The sequence below is a fragment of the Acyrthosiphon pisum genome, chromosome X, assembly GCF_005508785.2.
Source record: "Acyrthosiphon pisum isolate AL4f chromosome X, pea_aphid_22Mar2018_4r6ur, whole genome shotgun sequence".
Lineage (NCBI taxonomy): Eukaryota > Metazoa > Arthropoda > Insecta > Hemiptera > Aphididae > Acyrthosiphon > Acyrthosiphon pisum.
The window spans coordinates 94,658,521-94,667,442 of NC_042493.1; positions in this window are offsets into that span (position 1 = coordinate 94,658,521).

Sequence of the window (8,922 nt, forward strand, 5' to 3'; positions counted from 1 at the left end):
ATTATATTGTATTACAGCTCTAATAGCTACCTCACATTACATACTATTGAGCTATATTATTATTCTCAGTGGTTCTAATAGCTAATAGCTATCGAACTACACACACCTTTAGGTACTTACGCACACATGCGCACGCTAACTGGTCTGTAATTATTATATTATTTTATGCGATGCAAAGTATTGTGGATTGTGGACAGGGGCGGATTTACCCATAGGCCACCAAGGCACTGGCCTAGGGCGCAATATTTTTGGGGGCGCAACTTTTTAGTTAATTTTTACTTTTTAGTTTTTCATAATTTCATAATTCTATTTACCTGAATTTATATTTTATACTACTTTTTTTTTCGTATACAACTTGCACGAAACTAGAAAATGGCTCACGTAGTCATGTCGCAGTAACGTTTTAATTTATAAGCTATAATAACCTTGCCGTTTGAGTTTAATCCTGCGACCAGCGCTAGAGGTTCGACATCGACACTCGACGAGGCAGTTTCTGGCGTTGCCTATGTTAATACATGGGAGATGGTATATGTGTGTGCGGCGTAAACACGTACAATATTGTGAATGGCGCATGCGCAAAACGCCAGCCAAGGCGGTCAAATATACTGCCTCGGGCCGCCGAGTACATTACTACATAGTACATTGTACCTATATAGCCGCTCTACTATAGCTAGGTGGGGGACAGCTGCTCGCACAGTGCTTAGTGGAATGACAAGCCTCACCCCGCACACACCACAATTAGAATACTGGAATTAATTCTGGAAATCAGGTGTCTTGATAAAGTAATATTAATAATAATAAACATTGCGACGAAATCTGCTAATCGATTACGATTATAGAAACTAGAGTGCTCACCACCAAATCATAGATAATTTTGCTATAGATAAATCAAGGCGCAAAATGATTTAATTATTGTACAAGTGTCCAATGTACCTATGCAAAATTGTATTAATATTTATTTGTTTAGTTGGTATATATAAATATAAAAATACCTAAATACAATTTTTATATAGTTTTGTTTTAGTTCATGGAACATTACTCCCCCCCCCCCGTGGGAACACGCCAATGTACGGTGCGCTAGTGTTGTAATGCCTAGGGGCGGAAAAATGGTAAGTCCGCCTCTGATTGTGGATACCCACGGACACACGGTCTATTATTGTTCGTTCCCGGCTCCAACACTTACAATGCTACAGAAAAAGCATATATTTTATAATAAGGCAATAAAACCCTAAAAATCCTTTAAAAAATAACTATAAGATAAGAATTGTATTATTATGTTTATGCTGATCGATGTTGCTGTAACAAAGTTGACGCCCGTCAGCCCGCGTATTCTCCCACCACTCAGGTTTAGTTGAGTCCCGCCACTTATATTTTTCGTATTTTAAATGTGCTAATCATATTTTGTACAGATAAAAAAGGTACCGAAAACCGGGCGAGGCACGTTTTGACCAGGGACGCTTGGGTCACTATTAAAAATGCAACCCGTTTGGACCAGGATTTTGTGAACCCGTTTGGGCCAATTTTAAACACAACACACTACACGCACGATGGGCACAATATAAAAACGGTCAGATATTTCAATTGAAGTACTTGAAGATTATTGGAAAAATGTTTCAAGCAGCTCGAATTTAAATAGTTCATAAAAAAAAAACATTTTCGTAATTCAGTCGACTCGTATTTAAAAAATTAATAATTCAACACATTTTATATTGTACCTATTTTTTTTTTTATATTTTTATCTTTAAGACGAAGTAATCATACATATTATTGTAAAAAAAATAATAATAATAATAATAATGGAACATTAGAAGCAGCATTTTTAACCATGCCAAAGAAAGTTCTATGCCTGTTAAAAAAACACACATCAATGTAAAATCAATACATTCATCGTTTCACTCATAATCTAAAATTATTGAAACAAAATAAGTGTACTTTAACTCAATTTACTCAGCATTTATATAATATGATATCGCCTAAGACGGAACGGACTTTAACTAATTAATTCAAGAGACCAAGACTATTATAATTTATAAATTATTATAACTTATAAGTTATAATATTTAAATATTTTACTAATTTAGGCGAGACCAAACAAAGATTGAAATTGTAAATATAAATATATTATGTATCATATTATATGGTTGTCTTAATAAGTAATAAATTTAAAATAAACATTTTCTTCGGAATATTATACAGTGGACTGAAGCAAAATATATAATATCTACAATTAATATTTTTGTGAATTTTATATTTGCTTTATACGATTCGGGTTAATTTGAATGGAATTTGAGTACATTTTAAAACGAGTCGAGCCGTTATCTAATAGTATAATCTAATAATATGTATAATATTATTAATAACGTTATATCACAACGGCGCAAAACCTCTCAGATTTCAAAATGTCGTTGGACGACGTCCAATCGCGATACGCCGGGGAACCGCAAACGTCCCGCGACACCGGCGATATTATTAAAAAAATATTATTATTGCACAGGTAAGACATGCTGTGGTGTATATTGCAATATCCACCTCATATTTTATGTATACAAAATAATATATTATTTCATGTCTCCTTGCTATCTCCGCGGACAATTCACGACGAGTCAATATTCCACGTTGCGTGTGCTACGAATAACAAATCGTTGCCGTATTGTGTTACTGCTGCAGGGACTATATAAATGAAAAACAATAATTTAATTTACTTCGGTGATGTGTATCATATGATATATCATATACGTGCATTGCACCTACGCAATAAACATCGTAAACACTATGCGTATCTCAATATATATAATATATATATACAGGGGCGGCTCCAGAGCCTTGGTTAGGGGGGGCCAAGTTATAATTTCACAAAATCTTATAACAAAAAGAAAACAAACATTTTTACAACACAAATTCAAGTCGTCTATTTTTATTCCATTTACCCAGCAGGTACATCGTATACATCGTCATACCTCTATGGCCCATATAGTCCATATGGCAATATTATAATAATTTAATATGCATTTATTTTAACAATATATATTTTTATAAATACGGGCGTTGAGGAGGGCGCGGCCCCTAGGGCCCCCCTGGAGCCCCCCCTGTATATATATATATATATATATATATATATATGTGTGTGTGTGTGTGTATATAGGTATATGATGGTGTGTGTAGGTACGCGTATTATGTTCCGTGTCCTTCGAAATTCGATTAAGTTTTCATTTTCTTTTCTCGTATTATTATTATTATTATTATTATTATTCTTTACCCGTGCGACAAAGAAATTGACCGTCATTTTCTGAGATGGCCAGAAACAATAAACGACGACCGATTTTCATTGTCGTGAGAGCAAGGAACAATAATAATAATAATAATAATAATAATAATAATAATAATAATAATAATAATAATAATAATAATATGAGATGAAGGTACAACGTAATAATTTATATATTATATTTATAATTATTTTTGGTGTAACACTAAGCGTTTAAAGTTCAAATCTTCACAAAATACTCAAAAATCACGAAAATGTGCTAATTACTTTGAGTTAGAAATGTATCGAACAACTTCGTACTATATGCAGATATACTGCTATAGTTAATTTATTATTAAACAAACATTGATACACATTACTACAGTGGAAAAGGCCAATTAATTTCTTATTTTTGTGATAAGCTGCAATTCCGGTATTTTCATGGTTTATTTGGTTACCACGACGACGATCTACCGTGTCTGCATCATTATAATATTCTGTTACCATAGTACTTGAACGTTCACGGATTTGAGATTTATTTTATTTTATACGATTTTTGTGTCACTGTAGTTAGTTTATATCAGTTAATTAGATAGATAATCTGCGCTACGCAATATGCATTTTCTGCAACAGTCTGAGTCGACGGATAGCCTGTTGGCGTGGTCACCGTTGGAATGCGAGAGAAACAAATACGCTCAGCGGTATTTTTTGTCCACCGCCGTGAAACAACGCAAGATGCAGCCAACGCTCTTGCACCGGACCGTATTGGAACGAGCGTTCCGTCGGCTGGAAGGCAATCAGACGACCAAGTGCGAGAAGGAGCAGGCAGAAACGATTAGCGGGTATCGAGCTAAGAACGCCCGTCCGGAGAGCGCGATCGAGGCGAGTATATTTTATGCATCCTCTGCACGTATGTATATAATATACAGTAAAACCTCCGTATAACGGACACCCTATAAGATGGAAATCTCCTCGAGGGAAACTCTTTCCTGGATGGGTTACCATCCAAGTCTGTAGTGCGCAAAAACCTTCCCACACATAAACGTGTTGTTTTTACAACCGTACCAACCGTTCCGACTTCACCGTACCAACCCTACCAACCTTATAGGCTAATGAATCGTCAAAGCCTTAATTAAATAAAAAAAAAATTGTAAAAATAATAAAAATAATATAATCATACTAGAGACAATTAAACTAAAATAAAGTATAAATGTTGTCAAATATTAATATAAGTAGCATTTATTATACTAAATTATAAATAGTTATAATAAGAATTATTATAATTATAATTATATTGATAGGAGGTGCCCATTAGAAAACTAATACAATACCTAGTCAATAATATGGAACCATCATCATCATAATAGCATCACGGCCGGAATGTGCTGCTTTAGCTTTTAATATTATAAATTGAACCATACAAATCTATTGTGAATTTGTGAATTTTTTTACTCGTTATGAAATTCACATGGTCACTGACCAAACTGTAGCAATGTTCATATTATTTTGCTGAGATTTTTTCAACGTTTTACCATGGTATAAAATAAAATCGTTACTTAAGTAGGTAGCTTGCTAGACTGAACCCTCTTGAATACAACATTCATTGTGTAAACATTTGCGTGGTGGAACACTTTTCAGTACTCACACTTCCGTCTTGAATTTTGTTTTATTATTTTTTAGTCTGGCACAAAATATTATATTGTATCATATTATAACGACTAAATTAATATTATTTTTTGAGATCATGGTAATAATATAATATTATCCATTCGGTTTGATTGGTATCATCCATGATCTCAAAAAATAATACTAGTTTGGTCGTTATAGTATGATACAATATAATATTTTTATTATAATATTTTATAATCATGACTTTAGATTTTGGGTGCGTTCAGACTGTTGTGTGTCAGGTAAAACCTGCGGGTGTTAAGTAGTTTATCATGGCAAATATATTCTTAAATTTACAATATTATAATAAATATGATATTTTATATTTTATTTTATTATTATTACTTCTTAAAAAATGCCCATTTTTGTAATATTATAGTTGTCTAACTAGAAACACTTTATTTTGATTAAAAAGTTGAAACAGCTGTTTCAACGGCTGTCAATATTATTATGACTAAAATTAAAATAACTAATCATAAATTATCTGCAAGAAATACTTCAATAGTTTATAGGAAAAGATACTATGAAGATTCATATGTCATATTTTTTAATTAAAATTGTTATTTTGTTTGGCGAAGGCGTTTGGAACCGAGCCGCGTAACAAGAACTGTGAAACGGCGGAATACAAAGTGCAGATCGGCAAAGAGTATAAAACGGTCGAAAAAGAGTTCGTCGCATTGAGGGTCGACAGTATGCGGATGTTGAGTTGCAGTGATCAACAGACTGACGATGGATGGATACTGATCGCAGATCGAGTCCAGGAGTACTTGACCAAAGTCCGGGAGTTTTTTGACAGTAAACTGTCACACATCAACTCGATGGAGTCCACGTGGACTTTAAGACGTAGAACCCTCGCTTTAGAAGTATTAAAAAAAATGTATGCACACGACGTGTCCAGGATGGACGATTGGATCGATTCGGTCGTAGAGGTGTAATCACACACTCAAATGGAATTTAAGAGTCCTAGATAAAGTAAGTAGGATCAGTGGAAAGTTTCGTTTATAATGTATACTCAAGCTAATAATATTAAGTAGGTAGGTAACATTAAAAGTTATATTCCCTTCCATTTCGTTCACAACGATCCTTATTTGATAGGTATAATTTCTATATTTAATGTTTTTAGGTTAACTTGAAAAATAGTCACGGTTAACTAACGGTGAGATATATAATTTTCATAAATTTAATACCAATCATATATTATTATTACAGCGGACCATTTAACATAAAAAATTATGTTCAAAGAAGATTTATTTATTACAAAATAACATAGATTCGTTGAAGAAAAATAAAATAAAGGAAATCGATTTAAAAATTCTTTCATGGAAATTCTTTTAGTTGGAACCATTTTAATAAATTATCATTGTGAGGTTTTAGTTTTTAATTATTAATATTATTTTCAGAATATAAACTGAATTCTATCTAAAATAAAATCTTAAAACAATTTAAAAAAAATAATACAAACCAAATAAAGTACCAAAAGCTAAAAAGATGTTACAAAGAAATATGTATTGAAAATGATAAATTATCATTTTAAAAATAGGTATCGATTTACGCAATGCTCCCTAAATTTTGTATATTTCTATAATAAATTTATCGATGATATATATTAGAATATGGACACCAATAGTCAACATTTATTTCGCATAATGAATTTCGATTTCACCACTTGATCAACGAATAATTTTACTTTAAAAACATGTTCACGCACTTTCAACTGTACGTTATCTTCTGCAATTGTCATATTATATATTTAACAATAGATGTACACACACACTCACTTATTTTAAGTGATTATTATGCTGGCAAAACTCGAACAACGTTACAAGTCCTACAAATAAAGTAGATACAGACATTTCCTTAACACATTCATGTTTATTTGGAGTTTACAAAATTGTTCTAAACAAATTTCTAAAATGCTTGCTATGTTCTATTTTTATATTATTTTTACCATCCCATAGCTAACGCCAACCATCATGTTATTTATTAATTACAAATTAAATTACTCTTATTTCTTTTCAATCACATAATTATATCACTATGGGCCACGTACTAGATGCAGGCTTGGATTAAGTAATTTGGTGGTTAGCCCTATAAGTACTTTCTCAAACACATGGAAAATGTACGTCACAAATATTTTATTCAATTAAATTACAATTATTATTAATGTGATTATTTATTATGAACATATTCAAATTAATTTCTTTGTAATATGGTTTTTACAGAACCTTTCCGAGTAGCACCACTATGTGCTAGTGCCGTGCACACCACCCAAACCAAACTGGTAGTCGCTTGATCTAATGAATCAATCATTGTACTACGGTTTCCAAAACCGAATCCATTTGACAGTCCTGAACATCATCTGGTGAATTTTCCTAGAATGGTCAGGATAGAAGAACCAGCTAAAACTAGGTATTTTTTCGTGCCCAAAGAGTGGTTTGAAGTATTTTACAAAAATAATGGAGACACAGGTAATGATACAAAACGTTACCCACTTACCTAGATGTTGTACATTTTTTCCTCTAGTATTTTTGCATAGCTACTCATAACTTATTAAAAAATTATAATATTTTACAAATACTTATAATAATTAAGTTTTAAGTAGGTATTGATATGCTTTCAAACCAGATAATATATATTGAAGTTGAAAATTAAGCATTTGTACTGCTAAAAAGGTGATGAGGAATGTACAAATAAAAAAAAAAAACTACACTGTAAAATAAATATACAGGCATCAATTACGTATATCAAGTGTTCTGCGATAAGAGAATCATACTGTTTACCAAAATAATAAAAATTATGTTCTTATAATATTCTAAAAGATATCATTAACTAAACATTATTATTTATAAAAAATTCGAAACATCTTTAGCTGGTTTCTTTGATAAAGAATTTTATGTATGTATTGATTCTAATAAGTTTTATGAAGTTCTTGAAAGTTAATAACTAACGTATATATCTCATGTGATTTGGGAATATGAAGCATATTGAAGTGTTAGGCGTAAAGGTGAAATTGACGGTTTAAAAGCTAATTATCATGAACGAGCACTTCGAGCGTACTACCAGGTATTATATTTAATTGTAAAATAGTATTATAATAGTAACTGTAATATTGTATTTGATTAAAGGTAAAAAGACGTTTAGATTAACAAATTGGATTTGGTTAACCTGACATGCACGTTGCTGCAACATAAAGTGATGGAATATGGATCGTAGACAATGCTCTAATGTCAATAACAAGTAGACAAAAAAAATTAATCTTCTTAAAAATGTATGGTAGAACTACAAACATAAGTTGTGAATGCATGTATAATGTTTGCAGATCTACCAAGCGTTCTTTTGATTCCGGACCCTAGTACAGTATAGCGCAACAGGTGTGGCTAAACTTAAAGGTTTTTGAGAAAAAGGTGAACCTAATATTTTTATAACAGTTTGACAGAATGAAATGCATTACAGACTTGTTTCCCTAAATCCAACTTTACTATTAGGTATGTATATTTCACGTTCTAAAAGCTGTGTGGCGATGGCTTTGGGTTAATATTAAGCATATTAATATGATTATAGAACGTTGAAAGTATTAAATAACATTTCCTTAACACATTCATAACTTAATACTTAATGTTTCTCTCACCACATAAATTAAATTTTCCAGGCTATAGATGCTGTACACGTTTTGAAATTATAATAAATTGGGTATTTGCAGAAAACCAGTTATCCAATTTACAAAAATCAGTATATTGAAAACGAATTAATTTCAAAAAATAATCGCATTTCCGTTTTGACTTTCAAATTTCAGCATATATTTCCGATCAGATTCCGGGGTTGGATCGTTGGATATTTCCTATTTAGTCATCTAAATAGGAAATAGATGACACGTCATCTGCAGCAAACGTTTTCACGACGATGATCTATAACTGCACATTATATATTATTATACTCCTGATGACGACAATAGTGCACAATAATAATTATAATAATAATAATAATAATATTGTGATGTTCGTACCGCGTGT